Source organism: Chanodichthys erythropterus, chromosome 5, assembly GCF_024489055.1.
Source record: "Chanodichthys erythropterus isolate Z2021 chromosome 5, ASM2448905v1, whole genome shotgun sequence".
NCBI lineage: Eukaryota > Metazoa > Chordata > Actinopteri > Cypriniformes > Xenocyprididae > Chanodichthys > Chanodichthys erythropterus.
In genome coordinates this window covers 35,768,467-35,787,742 of record NC_090225.1, presented here as the reverse complement: position 1 = coordinate 35,787,742, position 19,276 = coordinate 35,768,467, and the positions used below count along the sequence as shown (strand labels likewise).

Genomic DNA, 19,276 nt, shown 5'->3' with positions numbered 1-19,276 from the left:
TGTAAGAAGCTAGAAGCTTCTAAGGAACCCCAAGCTTGTGCCAGGCCTCGGCCTAGACCTTCCATTCACCAAAGATCCTCTGAATCCAACTGGTTCTCTTTCATCAAGACAATATCAGCAAAGATTCAACGGGAGCCTCCACAAATTGCATCAGGACAGTTTTAATTCAACTTGGAGAGACATGCAAGTATCAAACTTAGTCTCATTGTCGGATACATTGAGTATCCTTACCCCTTTTAAAGAAGGGCCTGTTAAATCTAAACTGATGGTTTGCTCAAGGCTGTTGATCTGCTGAATGTCCAACAATGCTGTAACTTCCTGCTTTACTTTACTCTGCTTTAGCTCTCTCTCTCTCTCTCTCTCTCTCTCTCTCTCTCTCTCTCTCGGTAAACTGTATGCATGTATGTGTGTGAATGTTAGAGTAGTTTAAGTGTTTAGTCTAGTTAATAAAGTCTTGTTCATATCACACATAAAGTTGTCTGTGCTTTGCGCTCATATACGGGAGTCCCTATTCATGTCGATCCTGACTACAGGCTTTTAGTAGAATAAGATTGTTATTTCCCATAACCTGGAAATGAACATTTCTTAGAATTAATAAACAATTAACACTGTGTGTTCACTGGACAACAGGTTAATTGATTGTAATATTGATTTTATTACATTCAGTTAATTTTATTAACTGATTAAAATATTAATAATTAATTATAACTAGTTATGATTAATTATTCATATTTATTTTTGAGCTAATTTGCTACAAGATCTAAGTTTAGCAGGATCTATTGGGTTGAGAAGAAAATCATTATAAGCAAGGTGAACACAGAGTGAATTTTAAGTGAGAACAGGACCTGTTCAGAACTCAAGTTTAAAGGTGCCATCGAACTGAAAATTGAATTTACCTCGGCATAGTTTAATAACAAGAGTTCAGTACATGAAGATGACATACAGTGAATCTCAAACATCATTGTTTCCTCCTTCTTATATAAATCTCATTTGTTTAAAAGACCTCAGAAGAACCTGTTCTCAACAAAACACTGACTGTTACGTAACAGTCGGGATCATTAATATGTACGCCCCCAATATTTGCATATGCCAGCCCATGTACCCAACATTATGAAAGGCATTACACAAGGGCAGCCAGTATTAACGTCTGCATGTGCACAGCTGAATCATCAGACTAGGTAAGCAAGCAAGAACAATAGCAAAAAATGGCAGATGGAGCAATAAAAATATTTTTAAAAAATCTATGGGGTATTTTGAGCTGAAGCTTCACAGACACATTCAGGGGACACCTTAAACTTATATTACATCTTCTAAAAAAAAAGTTCGATGGCACCTTTAAGGAACATGATGAAGAGTTCAAGGTTTTGCTAGGGCTTCCAAATTCCCCAGATCTCAATCCAATCGAGCATCTGTGGGATGTGCTGTACCAAAAAGTTTGATCCACGACAGCTCCCCCTTGCCACCTGAAGGATCTGCTGCTAACTTCTTGGTGCCAGAGACCACAGGACAACTTCAGGGGTCTTGTAGAGTCCATTCCACTGCGGGTTGACGCTGTTTTGGCAGGACAAACAGCATATTGGGCAGGTGGTCATAATGTTTTGGCTCATCTGTGTATATATTCACGAGTTTGCACTTACATATAATCAGTTTGGCCCAAATCCAGAGTACTCCTCTTGTTCCTAGCTGGGATAGGAATAATCAAGAGTGAGATGTTGGAGGGATGCTGGGAAACTGTTGTGGGACAGAGGAAAGTCGGCTATATATAGGCCTCCCCTTGTGCTGACTGGGTTGATTATTCTGAACTTTGATAATAAAAAATCAGCAAGAGAAAATGTGAACATGTATTTATTTTAAATATTGGCTAGCATTTCATGTAATCTCTTTGCAATCTAAGAGACACAATCACAATATTAAATAGATCACATTTATATTTTTTTCTTTCATGTGGGTTCTTTCCATTTGCATCTTCATTTTTTTCCAGTTTATTACTTTTATATATTGGCAGAAATTTTAAATCTGTGGTATACTTCAGTTTCCTGCACACAGGCAGTAAGGGACCATCACTCTTAAATGAGCTCCAGGTCCTCTAGGGGTCTGAGGAGATGGCACCATACAGCTCCCAAAGGAGCTTTACACTTCAAAATAAGATTACCCTCTCCTGATGTATTTAACTCTGGGACTTTACGGAGGAAGTCACACATCATTGTGTGTGTAAGAGAAAGAAGGAAAAGTCTTAAAACCCAAAGTCTGCAGCCATGCATCTACTTGCAGAAGATTTTAGAGGTCTTTTGGAATGCTGGATTTAAGGGTTAGGGGTTAGACTGCCTAACACAGACTATGTGTGGTTCAGGTAAACCCTACATTATATTATTATATAATTACAAAGATGGTAGTATCCGAAATTATTGTCCTTGTGGGGACATTTTTTTGGTTCCCTTGAGAAAAACAGCCTTATTAATCATACTAAGTGATGTTTTTTGAAAATGTAAAAGTTCAGAAAGTTTACTGTGATGGGTAGGTTTAGGGTTAAGGGATAGAATATATAGTTTGTACAGTGTGTGTATATGTGTGTGTTCTTGTATATGGTTTATCAGGACACAAATGTGTATAATGACATGGGTATTACAACGTAAACATGGTTTATGACGGCACTTCCTGTGTCCTCGTAAACCAAATGGCTTAAAAAAGCATAATAAACTGTGTTTTTTTGAAATTCAGAAAATGCAGTATGACAACCATTACGTCTATGGAGAGTCCCCGTAAACCACATATACAAGTCAGGGTTCCCACTAATCCTGGAAATCATTGAAAACCTGGGAAATTGATGACAAACTTCCCAGTCCTGGAAAACACATGGAAAATTAGAGAAAATTAAAAATGTCCTGGAAAATCTTGTTGTTGTCCTTGAAATTTATTTTTTAAAAAGTTCTTAGGTTTTTCTTTAGTCGAGAACAAAAAGTTTATTGTGTTGCCACTTGCAGCAGTTAGCTAATGCTATAAACTGCTCAAATGTATGCAGAAAATGTTAATTAGTAAGCAGCTACCTAATTCAGTAACTTGCTAACTAATAATTTTGATGCAATATAAGGTCAATAAGGGGTTCATTGTGCAGTGTAGCCAACTTCATTGATTATAACAGGAGTTTTCACGACAGTGCAGAACTTTGTGAGTTTGCGCTGAAGTGATTGACAGCTGCAGTGATTAAAAAAGGAAAATCTGTATATAACCCATTCGCAATTGGAAAGTTTTTCATGCTGCTAAGTATACACACTGCAAAGTTTTGGGAATGACTAACTTATTTAAATCCGGGATTGAATCCAAAATTATATTGATTGACATGATGATAACCAGCATTGGACGGGACAGAAATAACTAATAGACCTGCCACATATTCTATTACGTTATATGGGTTTCTATGTTGTTCATCAACTTTGTCTTTGACTAATATTTTTATTTTCAAATAGTAAAACGAGACATTAAAATATTTCCAATTTTTTTGCTATGATATGGACACTGGTAACGAGAACAATTTGTCATAATGTATGATTAAGAGCTCATATTAAAAACTGATTTTATAGTTAAGTTATGGCATTAAACTGTGGAAGTGTCTGCTACCGAATAAAATGTGATATAAACTCGCAATTGCTTCATATAAAGTCAGAATTGCATGATATAAACTCGCAATTGTGTTATAAAGTCAGAATTATAAATCACATAACTGTAATATAAACTCACAATTGCAAGAAAAGTCAGAATAGTGAGATACAAAAAAGCAAATTGTGACTTTTTTTTTTTTTCTTTTTTTCTTTTTTTTTCATTATTCTGTGGTGGAAACAAGCTTCCATTGTCATAATGTATGATTAAGAGCTCATATTAAAAACTGATTTTATAGTTAAGTCATGGCAATAAACTGTACGCCTTTTAAAGACTTGGAGAGCAATATATCACTTCAGGGTGTGATCCTTGCCTTTTATTCCTGCCATGGTAAAATTGAAAATGTCCTGGAAAATGATTGCTGAAAAAGAGTGGGAACCCTGACAAGTGTTTGTGTGTGTGTGTGTGTGTGTGTGTGTGTGTGTGTGTGTGTGTGTGTGTGTGTGTGTGTGTGTGTGTGTGTGTGTGTGTGTGTGTGTGTGTGTGTGTGTGTGTGTGTGTGTGTGTGTGTGTGTGTGTGTGTGTGTGAACATTTTATTGCTGAGAGGTTGCCCTTTTATAGCTTAATAATGCTCCAAGTTATGTTGTATTGAAGTATTATCTTTGTCTCAGATGTTTCTTTTAAAATTCCTTATGCGAAATGAAAATAGATGTATTCACTAAAAGTATACAGCTATAAAATGAATGTGAATAGCATAGCTCAGATAAATAGTTTTGGAAGAATTCTATGATAAATATTTAAGTTCATATTGAGATCTCTGCCTTTGCAGTGCAGGCTTTAATGTCTTGTGCTCTGATTTACTTTAATATTAAATTATTGTTATTACAATTATTATTATTATTATTATTCATTTCATATATTTATACATTTAAAACAAGACTAACATGATTTATATACATTTATATATACAAGTTTTTTTCTTCACATAAATGTTAATTACCATAAAAACATTCACATGACCACTTTTATGACTACTTTTAGCGCTCAAGTGTAGCTCTTTTTACAGTTTTGGAGTCTTAAGAAGTGTCTCATTTATGATTTATTGAAGTATCAAATAGAAATATTTCTGTTTACGAAAGTATGTGGGTTCATATTGAGGTCTGACTTTGGTAGTTTGGCAAATAGCTAAGTTTATGAAAAACTTTTATGATATTCCCAAACTATTATGATATTGATATGATTTTTTGCCTTTTCTGGAGCTGAATAGTATAAATTGCTGCTTAATTCTTTCTAACATCTTACATCTAACATACTTATTTTTGTGTTTCACAGAAGAAAGTTTTTTTTGTTTAGAATGACACAATGGGGTGACAATATGATGATGAGGATTAAGTATAAGTTTCTATGAAGTCGCAATTTAATCTCATTGCGGTCTAGAGAAAAAACAAACAAAAAAACAAGACAAACCATCTGATTATTTTTCTATTCTTTGGGAAGTCTTGCAGTGTCATTTGAATATAATCTAATTTTTGTGCTCTATGATGGAAGGGTATCTGATTGCTTGCAGTTGTCCTAAAAGATTGAATGCAATAGCCAGTTACACAACCCCATGCTGTAATGATTTTGTGACAGTAGGACTCTTCTGCAGAGGCAGATGACGAACAAAGATTTTTATCAATAGGGTAACGTGATGTTCTAGGATTTTCACATCAAATTCGATTTCTCTCCTAATCGATTCTGGTGGATTGCATATCCTTCCTGCAGTTCACACACACAAGCTTCAGGCCTCCTTTAATAGAGCTCAGCCTCATGAGGCGTCTGAACACAATACAATCACACGCGCACACATACACACACACAACAGGAGGATGACAGCTCATTTCTGCATTCAAATAAGCATCCTCTTCGTTCAGTTTAAATTGGACCAGTTTTCCATCAACAACAGTGTCCTGTTTTGGATTTTTTTCGTTTTAAAACTGATTGGCACAAACTTCTTTGGCTGGCACAAGGCACATCAAATGAGTTGGCAGAGAATAATAATTTCTAAAGAAAGGGCAGGTTGTGCTTGCCCCTGTGAAACTAGCCGCCATGAGGCAAGGGTGGTTGCCAGGTCATTTCTATGCGGTTGGTAAGGTGTTCTGAGTAGTGTGTAGTGTATTGCTCTGCAGTTACTAGGATTGCTGAGTCTCATTCATGCTGAACAATCATCTTAGACCACCCTGTTTTTGTTGTTTCTTTGTTTGTTTGTTTTTTGTCTTAGCCATTAGAGCTACACGATTAATTGAAATAAAACCAAAATTGCATTATGGTTTAGTGAGATTATCAAATCAAAAAGGCTTTATTTATTTAACCCTTAAAGACCTACAGTAGAACATGTAAGGGGGAACCTGTCTTGCCTGTACTTTTCTTTATTTTTCAAACCCATTTTAGCAGTCAGCATCAAGTGCCATATATCATTTTAAACAGGAGAACTTGAAGTTTTAATCTCACTCATTTAAAGTCCCAATACATTTATTTTGTCTGAGAATGGATGAATTTTCCAGAATTAAGAAATATGCAAACCTCCTGAAGTTTGGATTTTTTCCTTTAGAAAGTTGCACTTGGATGTTTTAAACTTCCAGATAGGGTCTGCATTTAATATCTGCATGTAATAATCCCTAAGCAAGTTACAGCCATTTATTACAACATTATTATAGGCACTTTTTGGTGAAAAGTTTTTCATTTACTGACAATGTAGATATGTCCAAAAAAGTTCAGGAAGTAAAGAAAATAAAAACATTGTTATATAAAAACAGACACTGAAGTAAAAGTGACTTGTGCAATAAAAATAAAACAGTGCAAATGATTTTTACAAACTATATAAGAAGTATTTACATAAACGAAACTGAATTATCTTCCGTCTGAATCGATTCCACCGGGACATCGTGTAGCGTTCTTCAAACGGAATCGAAGAATGAACTGATGCACTGTAAAACAAAATCAGGCCAAAACAAAGTTCGTTTTGTGTTCTTTTTGGAAGTTCGAAACGGCTTGCCAAAGCGAACTTTCAGGAAAAGTTCCATTCTTCCAGCTGCAAAACACCTTCTTACTACCATTGGACAGTGACGATAACGTAATAGGAGGTGTGCGCTGAGGCTCCGCCTTCACTCGCATGGGTGTCTTTGGCTTATTTTGTGTGTTGAATTCATCCAGGTAAGAGCTCTGCGGGTGAAAACATGAACACACTGGATAGCCGCTTTATAGTACATAATGAAGTTGTGCTTGTAAAAAAATGAGGCACTAACACTGTTTTTCATGTTTGATACTGTAAAGCTGCTTGATTTTAAGCAGTCTATTGAATAAAGTGCTATATGAAGACGTGACGTGACTGGAGTGCTAATTTGCAGAGCTCATGCTAACATTCCCATGCTGTTATGATCAGACGCTTTTCTTATGCCTTCTATAAAAAATGCTTGCCGTTTTCTCATTTTTGTTGTGTTTATTTTGTTACTGAGAAGAAAGTGCACGGCACATATTTACATATTCGTCTAAATGTTGATCTCAGTAGTGTGGGTGGCGTCAGACGTTCGTTTACAGTATATCGCTGGTCATGCATTTCGAACTTCGTTTTACCCCGAAACGAAGAACGAAAAAGAACTTTGTTTGAAGTATACCGGAGCCTTAAGCATCAGCAATCATTCTTGTTTGGCTCAGAGGAACAAACTGCATGGGTTTCTTTGACGAATCAATGTTGATCAAAACTTAATGACAATCACATTCACCGAGACAAGTGTGATACCACTGAAAAGCTGGGAATTTTCTCTTTACAGGACTTTTAGCATACAAATTAGATTAGCTGCTCAAAAGTATTCAACATTAAAGAACAATACCATATTAAACTGATCAAACTAAGTTTTAAGAGCCTACTCCTAAATCTCTATGATATTCTGGTCTTTAAATATAGCTTGAGCCTCTCTTTCAGTATATAATGTAAGTATATGGTATTTTTCCACCCGTTTTATCAGCCACCAGGCAAAATTGTAAATCCAATCACTTAGAAAAGTAATAGCACAGCTCTCCTCGGCAGCCCACGGGATTTGAGGCATCATTCATGTCTGTAGCATAAATGGTTACCTGCTATAAAGTTTGAATAATAGTAATTTTGCCTTAGCAAACACCACTAATGTTGTTGTTCGCCAGGTTGTTCAGGAATAGATGCGGAAAATCTGCACATGTGCGACAGAGCACAAGCTCTCACCTGGTTATGGGTGTGAAAAGGTTTCTGAGAAACTGCCTTGGATTTGGTGTGTGCGGTGTATGTTTGCACGTACGCCGTTCCCTTGAGTCTCTGCCGTGCCTGGTGTGAGATCTCTCTTAATAGCATTTGATTTCTCCAGTGTGTAGATGTGATTCAAAGGAGCCATTTTTCTCCCAATATCTGTTCAGTTTCATCCATGTGCTCTTGTCCCTGACAAATCCAACAGAATTAAAAATAATCCAACAGGAGCCATATTCCTATATTCCTAACCACTCTAATAGCTTATAATAGCTGGTGTGGGATGGGATTTAAGTGACTTTGACAGACAGCAGGTGTGTTCTGACCCCTCACTTGAGGTACTGAGATGCTGTTTACCCAGAGATTCTCGCATCTGCCCTCACTCGCGGCTGATGTGTTTTTGCTCGGCTCACGTGCTAACGGGTGGTTTCGCTCGGGTCATGGATTTCCTTTCAGGTAATATTGGAGGTAAACATCAGGGCCTCAGAGTCTGCATATGTCCGATAGCGTTGGATGTCTGTTATGGCTGAGTTTCTCAGGGATCTGGACTGTAGGCTGCAATTGAGTTAAAGCTGAAGTGTATAGTTTCTGCTCTACTAGCATTACCAAATGCAATTGCATCAAGAAAGGTTGTTTCCCAAAGTGAAAGCTCACTGGTATTTGGCTTGACTACTGAAATTACGTTCTTGTGACTGTTCTAGTAAACTATTCTGGTAAATAGTGACAGTTTGATTCATGTAAATGAATGACCCCGTGTGGAAAATGAAGTTTTTAATGTTGTTTATATGTCTATGTGGTGTTTTTAATATGCTTGAAGACAAACCATGTGCAAATTCATATGTAAACACCATTGCTTACCATATTTCATTCATCAAAACTGCAGTGAAAAAAAGAAAACGCTGGTGTCTGTGACGTCACAAACTACCTTGTAACCAATCATCGTCAATGTGCCGGCGGGCTTTAGCATATCATTAACAGTGAACTAGCAGGGGAGTCTTGAGAGAAGCCAGGTTATCCCGGTATATTTTTCTGTTGATATGAAAAATCATGTCGATTTAGAAATATGGTGGGTGTATGTTGTATATTATGAGGTTATGATGAACTATATGCTTTTCTCCACCGATGTTCTGAATTGTAACATGGTTTGTATAACATTAGCAACACATTATTAGCTGTTTGATAACAGTATAGCAAAAGGCTAATCATATTAATTACCGTAATGAATCCGATGTTGTAAAGAGTGATACCATTGTGCAGCGTTTATCTCAGTATGTTCACAGAGACGATCTCTGAGCTGGCGTGAGCGAGTTGAGGCAGGGCTAATTTGCATATTCATTTATCCACGTATATTAAATGAGGCAAAGGTGTAGAGCAGGGGTACTCAAGTTCAGAGGCCAAGAGGGCCGCATTTCAACCAAATGAAACGCGAAGGGCCACAAGTTATAACTTGGATCGTAAGACTTTTTAGGCCTACTTAAGACAATATTTGTAGTTTTACGGTTTATTTACTAAAAGTGCAGTTTATTATCTAGCTAAGTCTTAATAGTATGGTGTCCTTTTTAAAGTGTCACTTAACATGATAAATGGCATTTTAAAAAAATGATTAATAGCTTGTCTTGCTGTATTCTTAATGTACAAATGCATAAAGAAAAACAAGAACTGATGAAAAGAAATCCTTATTCATTCTTTATTCATCCTTATTTCATTTCTATTCACAAGAAATTTAAGGTCTGGCTGTTGTTCACTGGCTGATAAGAGTTTGTCCGTAAGACGAAAACATTGCACTTTTTTTATAGTCTTTTTATACTCCATTGCACCTTTTTAACACTTTTTATAGCACCTATTTATACTCAGAGAATAAACGCTTTATTATTTATATTATTATTACCTTTTAATTTGGTAAGAATCCAAAAATCTTTTTTTTTTCTTTTTTTTAATGTTCAATCACAATCTCATGAATTACCTAACTATAACCAACGTTGTAAACATGATAAAGCAGATATTCTCCGTGAGCTCAATGATGTGATGACAGATCTGTAATGGGAGCGCTGCTTGCTTTCTGTTTATAACACATTGACATTAAGAATTAAAGTTTGGTTTTTCATGATGCTCGGCAACTTACAACCTGCAAAGTTTGAGGAATGTCAACTGCATTTCATCATGGAAAAATAAGGTTACTTTGTTTTTTACTTGCGCGCACAGTCTCGAGCCTTTGATGGCGTTCACGAACACAAAGTGCTCGACACATGGGCACTAAAGAGATTCATGCTTGTCTAGTCTTTTTCGCTCAAATAGTTACAATAAAATGTCTTTGTACTTGTTTAAATTAGAGTTGCTGGTATCTTTTAATCCCCTCAAACGAGCGCTCTTCAACACGGTCGGCTATTTTGTTTGTTGTTACCATAGGGTTGTTACTCTTGTTCCGTCTTATCCGTTTCTTTTCAGACTGAAACAACAGCCCGTTTCAGTGCTGACACCTTGTGGACAAACTAAATTAGTGCAAAAACTATTCAATGCGCGCGTGCAAAGTGCCTTCAGTTTATATTGTTCTTTGCGGTTAGAAAAACTGTGCTGCGCGCGTACACTATACGCGATCTCTGCTGATGATTACAGAGTCACGCGCACTGTACGCCTACCCTTGTGTACGTGTAAAAAAAACGAAGTAATTTTCACGCTAATTTTGGACGCAAATTATAATAAATATACATTTATATGTAGCATGATGCGGGCCACAAATTTAATGCTGAGGGGCCAGATGCGGCCCGCGGGCCGCCTGTTGAGTACCCCTGGTGTAGAGTTACATTCAAGCTATTTTAAGACATGAAGAATTTTTTTCACAAGAAAAAAACGTTTAAATATGTCATTTTGGTGTTCAAATGAGTTTTAAGGGATACAATTACTATAAAGTTACTGTATTAAAAGAAAGACTTCAATTCGCAAGACAATGAAGAATTGTGAAATTAATCTAATGTCATTCCCGTTAGGAAACTTAATGGATAAAAAGCATATTAAATATTCTTTCTTTATGCTTAATTTTATGTAAAAATAATAAATTCTTAAGGGTGTCACGATTATGACGGTTAATTGTCTAAGAAATAATTACGATGTTTTAGGGCTTTCTAAATTAAAGCACTGCCTTCATTGAAGCACATGCTCACACATACAAACAGTCATTTGCACACAGAGATTGTGCAGCGCACACACACACACACACACACACACACACACACACACACACACACACACACACACACACACACACACACACACACGCACACACACACATAAACATTCAGGACTCAGGAACAAAGAAACTTGTTGTCAACACTGCCCTGCAACTTGCATTTATAAAATAGCTTTGCTACTGAAAGGCTGCATTATATTTCTCAGCAAAGAGGTGGAAGCATCACTGTTTTTGAAGCAATTAAACTAACAGCTTCACTTTTAGTCAAGAGACTGCACATACACAATTCACACAGGCTCTCTCTCTCTCTCTCTCTCACACACACATACACTCACTAATTCATTAAAATAAATGTAATCTAGCAGCAATGCGAACACAAATTCGAAAGCAAAAGTGAAAGCGAGCATACATTCGAAAGCAGTTTTGACAAAGGGGGAACCCTGTGTCTTTTGGTCTATGTCTCCTCCTTGTACCTTCTGAAATAGCTCAATAATCGTAGTTGTCTGAAATAACCATGGTTGGATCAAATAACCACGATCAGATGGTTATTTAATAAGACCTACAACCGGCCTTATTAAATAACAGGCCTACAAAGGTTTACTGCAATTAGGACAAATACATGCTGGTACTGTAAGTAGACAAGAACATTGTGAGAGTTTAATGGGATGTGAAAAGTGGTCTGTTTTGTTGTGAATGCACACATGAGCTCTGAGAATAGAATCTGACCAGCTTGCTAAATACCAGTTCTGGGTGAATACTATTGTTTGTGCCAGGGGGCGATTCTTGGATATCAGTCTTAAGGGGGCTCAGCCCTCTTCCTGAATGTGAGATTTTGTGGCTCTGAGAAATAGTCTTCTTTTCAGCATGAAAGGTCAAAAGGTCAAATTATGCTTTAATAAACCAATTGTTTTAATAAACCAATTAAAATTGCAATATAATGGTCTGTTTGGATGCAGTTTGTTCTTTGATTTAAAAAGATAGTAGTACTAGGAATTTATTGAATTATTTTGATGTCTTATGATATGAAAGTATGACAACATTTTTAATGAATTTTACTTTGAATTAAAATGCATTACATAATTTTAAATTTACTTTAAAATTTAGTAAAACATTTTATAAAGTAGAAATTTAGTAATTTATTATATTTATTTTTTTATTGTATTTATTATATTTAATATTTAATTTAGTAATTTATTATTATATTAAAATGTTTATTACTTCATTTATTTTTTATTAATTTATTTTTGTATAAAATTTTCTAAGTAACAGCATTACCATTGGTAAGTTGTAAAAATGTAAAAAAAATAAATAAATAAATAAAAATGCCATCTATCACTATAATTCACATATTTCAGAATCATAAATAACTTTATTTCCAAGTGTGTAAACACACACAAGAACATACATACATAGAAATTAAGGTAATAAAATGAAATATAACACCGATAATAAAGAGAATAGACAAGTAAAATAAAATATTATATATATATATATATATATATATATATATATATATATATATATATATATATATATATATATATATATATATATATATATATATATATATATATATATCTCCTAGGGATACTAGTATAGATATCTCAGACAGCGCGTGATCAGTTCTCCACACACCTGGATTGTTATATATATATATATATATATATATATATATATATATATAAAATATATCATAGGGATACTAGTATAGATATCTCAGACAGCGCGCGATCAGTTCTCCACACACCTGAATGGTCAAATGCAAATATAGTTGTCAAAATGTCCATCGTGTGGGGTATCTCACGTAAGTACAGTCGGTTATGGCTTAAGTGGATGTAAACATTTGGGTGAAAACAGGATATGTGTCAGTATCCATGGATTCGGTCTTAAACAGACCATAGCCTTTATTTATGTTTTTATTTATGTATTAAAAAAAATATGTTTAATAAATGTATACATTGTAAATAAACCTACTGTATCTGAAAAACAAGTTTACTTAATTTGTTATCTCTATAGTATTTGTTTGTAAATTTCTTTTTATATAATTTATATCTTTAAGTTTGTGACAAGCACATAAAAATTATTACTTTTTTCATTAGAGTAATAATAAAGAAGCTGTCCTACATTGATTAGTCTCACTGTGTTGTGCTTGGAAAACTGCAACTTTCACCAAAAAAAAATAAAAAATCTTATGCCTGGCTATTCTGTTGCTCAGTGCCTTGTAGCACCAGCCAGAGGGCAAAAATGTGATTTTCCTAGCCCTTTTTCTCACTCTGGAGGTGTAAAGTGCTTGGAGGTTGGGCAGGGGGGCACCAATGATCCTCTCAGCAGTCCGGACTGTCCGTTGTAGTCTGATTTGGTGGCTGAACAAAACAAGACAGTTATAGATGAATACAGGACAGACTTAATGACGGCCGAGTAGAATTGTATCAGCAGCTCCTGTGGCAGGTTGACCTTCTTTAGCTGGCAAAGGACCTTTTCAGTCGATGTGATTATGATTGTCCCATTTCAGGTCCTGAGAAATAGTAGTGCCCAGGAACCTGAATGACTCCACTTTTGCCATGATGCTGTTTGTGATGGTGAGAGGGGGGAGTGCTGGAGGATTTCTCCTGAAGTCCACAATTATCTGTTTTGAGAGTGTTCAGCTCCAGGTTGTTATGACTGCACCAGACAGGTAGCTCTTTAACCTTCTGTCTGTAAGTAACCTTCTGTCTCATCCTGGATGAGGCCAATGCCTGTGGTGTCGTCCACAAACTTCTGCAGCTTGACAGAGGGGTCTTTAGAGGTGCAGTCATTTGTGTAGAGTGAGAAGAGCTGTAAGAATCCTGGTGATAAGAATCCTGGATTAAGTCTCACTAACTGATGCCTGTCTGTCAGAAAGCTGGAGATCCACTGACAGATTGGGGTGAGCACAGAGAGCTAGCTGCATCATCCACAGACCTGATTTATCAGTAAGCAAATGAAAGGGGATCCTGCAGGGGTCCAGGAATGTCCTTCAAGTTGGCCAACACCTCTTAAATGTGACCAATCACGGAAAGTAGGGACACAAGTCAGTTCTGGGGCATTTTGAGTTATTCACAGATTCTGAAAGTGTAGTCTCAAAGCTTTCCAACGATGTATAACACATGGAAATCTGATCATATTTGGAGAAGTTGTGGCCATTTGAAGGTAAGAACTCAAAAAAGCTCTAAAGAGAGAAAATGGCCTCTAAAGTGGCAGTTCTCACCTATTCTCACCTGCTGGGAGTGACAGTAGGGCTCATTTACATCTCATTTAAAATAAAGCTCCCCTCTGTAAAGTCCTGGTCACTAGTCCTGGTTTAGACCTCAGTTTGTGGTTAGACCTGGTTTGAGACAAAGGATTAAAAAAAATCCTGTACATTAAAGCTGAAATATGTGAGTTTTATCTTTTTATAAAACCTTTTTTGTCAAAACTCTATTTGAACTTGTGCAGTGTAGATAACATGTTGCAAGAAACTCCTTTAAAATCTGGCCATCATTTTTAATGCTATTATTTTAATGTTTATGTAAACAAAAAGTACATATTGATGCTAATTTTATTTGTTATTTGCTGGTTTTCTACATAAAACTTGGTGAATTGATTTCATTGTGTAGGATTAGGACTTTTGGACTTTTTGTTTTTGTGACAACCGTGATCATTTTGGTCACTATAGTCCTGGTTTAGACCTCAGTTCGTGGTTAGACCTGGTTTGAGTCAAAGGATTTAAAAAATCCTGTACATTAAACTCTTCATAAATACTTTTACTTTTGACTTATAACGCACATTTTACGGGTACTTAAGGATACTTTATACTTTTACTTAAGTAGGAATTTAATCTGATACATTTACTATTACGTTAGTAAATCCTTGTTAAGAATATTAAGTTGCACTTCCTCCACCACTGGCTAAAATTATTAGCATCACATTCAATTCAAGAATGCTAACAGGCAGGTTTACGTGGGCTAAGTCATTCACACCAGTCAATTCAAGCAATTGAAGCGTTATTCAAATTATTAGCAAATGCTAACATTACCATCTAAAAGCTTGTTATAGTAATTAAATTAAAACGACAGTCCTGAGCTAGCTAATAACAATAGACACATGAGAAAACGTATACATGTTCTTAGAATGAACACAAAACTAAAAACTTTGATGTTTATGGAAACTCACCCCATAAGAAACAGAAAAGTATTCTTGCAGATCTCGTTGCCTCCAATGAAATAAGTCGTTCGGGCACACTTTCTCTTTGTCGGGGTCTTCTTCATGGATGTAACCGTCTGTTTGCCTCTATATGTCCAATAATTTGCCACTCTTTTTCCACAGCTAAAGAATCCAGCCAGAGCCGGCGCTGCATACTAAGTAGCCACGCTTCCCTTGGAGGGCGGGGGCAATAACAAAAGATATAAAAGCCGGCGTATCCGATTCCAGTAAGGAAATACAAACAGACAATGACACGCCCCTAAAAACAAGCCGATTTCAAACTTAAAATGTACGCTTTTAAATAAACCAATACTGCTATCTCAATCACGGAGAGGCTTATTCGTGATCTCAACTAACAGATTCTGCAAAAAAATGAAAATCACCAATTTAAAAAAAAACAAAAACACGCTTCTTTCTCATTTTGCGCGAATGTTGTGCTGCCGGCTTGTGTCCCTGGTTTCCGTGACGAGTCACAAATTGCTTAATGAGAGCAAAAAGAATGCAGTCATTTAGTTCAGTGACCAGAATGATAGTGGAGCGTTTGAAGCAGCAGGGAACTTCACAATGCTCCAGTGATCTGTTGAAGATCTTCTTGAAGATTGGGGCCAGTTGGTCAGTTCAGGCTTTTAAACAGGCAGGTGAAATGCCATCTGGGCTTGAAGCTTTCCTAGTCTTCTGTTTTTTGAAGACCCGACTCACAACCTCCACACAGACAATAAACGCAGGTTGAATGGCAGGAGGGGGGCCGCAGGAGCTGTTGGTGTATGTGTGAAGTGCAGATCAGAGCGGCTGTGCGGTGTGAAACCAGAGATGTTCACAAGTCTTTCATATGAAGTCTGAGTCAAGTCTGAAGTCTTTAAGCTGGAGTCTGAGTCAAGTATGGAGTTTTTTGTCATGAGTCTGAGTTGAGTTCCAAGTCATTTCATGCCTTACAAAAAAAAAAAAAATCCTATTTTTATCCTAGTATTATATAGACAAAATATATGATCGTTCTATCATCTGTTTTGTTTGTAATAAAGGTCCTAAGATGTAAGGGGTGTACATTCAGCTTGTTACTTATGTTATAATCCATTACAATGTACAAATCTATCGTCCTGGTAATGAATAGTCATTTTCAAAACAGTCGCTAAGTGGACGCAAGATGGCGGCAGTCACGATTTGTTACACAGCAGTTTGCTGTACCGCAGTTTGTTATACAGTGTTGTTATTGACCACATTCACTATCAGAAAATATCAAACCTGCTTTATGTTTCCATGTTTCCAATAGAAAACTGTACACATTCGTATTATGTTAAAATATGCGCTTTAAATAATAAATGGATTAACCTCTCTTTCTATCTCTCTCTCTTAGACACATTAAGAGAGTGAAAAGCTGCATATACTATATGAAAAGATTACTAAAATGTAGTGCTAGGTTTAAAGGTTAGATTTTTTGTTCCTTTTTTTAACAGGCTGGCAATCCAAAGGAGCCATGCAGCTACACCACAGTATAATAGTGAGTTAATGTGACCTTTATGGATGGGATGTCTAATGAAATTTTATGTTGTCATTCCCGTATCTTTAATCGTTTTACACAACTTCTTTGCATCTAGCTGATTTGACGTTAATAAACCCAAATGTGAGAACATATGGCACGGTGGCACCCGTCATATTTCATGGGATACTTCTGACATTTCGGAGTTTATGCGCAATACACGGACATGTGCAATTGAATTCTATGACAAAGGTCTGATCTACCACGACATGCAGGGAAATAAATGTGACACAGATATTATAAAACCATTCAAATAAAACACAAATTCTTTCTCGAGTGTCCATCTCTGTGTGAGACTGGGTTTTTCAAATGTACAGTAAAAAAGATTCAGGAGCCAGCTGTTGATTCTCCACAGATCGTAGGGGTGCCCTACACTGTAAACCCTAACGCTCAAAATAATTAATTGGTTTGAGTAGGACAAACTTAAATTAAACAAATTAGTTCATTCAAATTAACTTTTATGATTATTTAGCTTTTTCTTGTTCTTTCAAGCTCACAGAACTATGTTTTAAGTAGTGGTGGGCATAGATCATTTTTTTTAATCTAGATTAATCTAGATTAATCTTGGAATTAATCTAGATTAAAATGGCTCATTTGAATTCTGCCGAAGACATTCAGAATATGTGAGATACCCAAATTGTCCCTGTGTCCCAATGTCTGTACTATCCATCCTAAATAGTATGTGAGATTAAACTAAGTGTGTCCCAAGCATAGTATGTTGAAAAGAGTATGCCAAAATGATGGTCTACTATTCCCGGTAGATTCTCGGAGTGTGGATCCGTGCACACTATAGAGGCTAACATTGCCCACAACCCATTGCGCTTTGGACGAGGATTCAGTTCAGAACTACAAAAACATTGAGAGTTTGTTTAACTCACTAATAATCAGTTCAAACTGATAGAAAATATTTATTTTAATGTTGTATGTGTTATTTTTCATCTGCAAATACCAATGTGGACTTTTATAAAGATCTGATTGGCCATTAACTTTTAAATGCATCATTATGCATTAATATGAGGAGAGTTCTCCACATGAAAGACTTGCGACTGCAGATCAACGTGCTGCATTTCTCTCCGATACGGTAGGAAATTAGCTAAATTAAATGTGGAGGATGTAAGATGATTGACAGGCCAGTTTACGGTGACTGGATGCGACAGAGAGCAAAGACGCAATTGTATGACGTGATAATATGTCCCAAAGCTTCTTTTGCTACACACTCAAAAGTAAGTACTTTTTGTTCACATAGTATAGGTAGGCGAATTGGGACGCAGCAAATGACTAAAAAGTAATGCGCTATTTTGTCCAACAAAGCAGATAGTAGTTAAAAGATTAACCTCGGTGGAGTTACACTTGTAAAATTTTGTATATTGACATCTTTCTGCGTTTGAAACAACATTGATTCTCATGTTCATTCATGTTTATAAGATGCTATAAACGGACTCGTTATACAAGATGATCGGTTTACGAGCCTCTTGAGCTGAGGCGCTAACGTTACAGCAATCTGTCACGACCATGGTCACGACACAATAAAGAGCAACAAAACGTTTTTTATTGTTTGAATTTCTTAAAAAACTACACAGTTTTAAAGCTGGGACTTTGTTTAATATCATAAGTAACCTGCTCTGTCTTGTCTGTCGACGTGTTGTCAGTATCCGCTTTGCTCCGTGATGCATTATCACTGTGTGTGGCGTGACAGCGCCACGGCTTGACAGACAAAGCAACAGTAACTAAGGGGGGGCGGGACTTTGCGAAGGGTCAATTCGGCTAGGCATACATCCGCGCTAAAATATCAAGGTGAAAGTCATCATAACTTGGGTAGAATAGACCCAGCTCCCAACCCAACTTTAAGAATAGATTAACGGCGATATTTTTTTTTTATCGCCGGATAAGAGTCTCACGTTAACGCCGATAATGGCCCACCACTAGTTTTAAGTAAACTGAACTGTTTCATTGTTTTGAGTTTTATTTTCTTTTAATTTAGATGAATGTTAAAGGATTAGTCTACTTTCAAGTAAAATTTTCCTGATAATTTACTCACCCCAATGTCATCCAAGATGTTCATGTCTTTCTTTCATCAGTCTGAAAGAAATTAAGGTTTTTGATGAAAACATTCCAGGATTATTCTCCTTATAGTGGACTTCAATGGCCTTCAACCGTTTGGTGGCCATTGAAGTGATGGCCGATTTCAAAACGCTGCTTCATGAAGCATCGGAGCATAATGAATCAGTGCTTTGCATTGCACTGCAACAACTACAAGTTGTCCACACTGGATGCGACAAAGTGACCTTTGCAAATCCAAATCCCTGAGTATCAGTTTACTGTTGGGGATTTGTCACATCGCATCCAGTGTAGACAGCATCACTGATTATAATGGGTTCTATTTGCTTTTGTCGCAGTGAGCAGAATCATTACAACAATAAGCAAAGAATGAGTGAATAGTGGTTGTGAATCAAGTGCAAAACAAGATGCAAACCTGTAGTAATGCGCTATGGCAATATATGTCTGGGA

The 19,276-nt window shown here is 36.4% G+C and overlaps 1 protein-coding gene across 1 annotated transcript in view; it reads left to right on the top strand.

Annotated features, from left to right (window-relative positions):
- pcdh15a (protocadherin-related 15a) overlaps positions 1–19,276 on the top strand; it is a 280,344-nt gene that overhangs the window by 105,719 nt on the left and 155,349 nt on the right. The gene's annotated exons all lie outside the window — the stretch shown is intronic.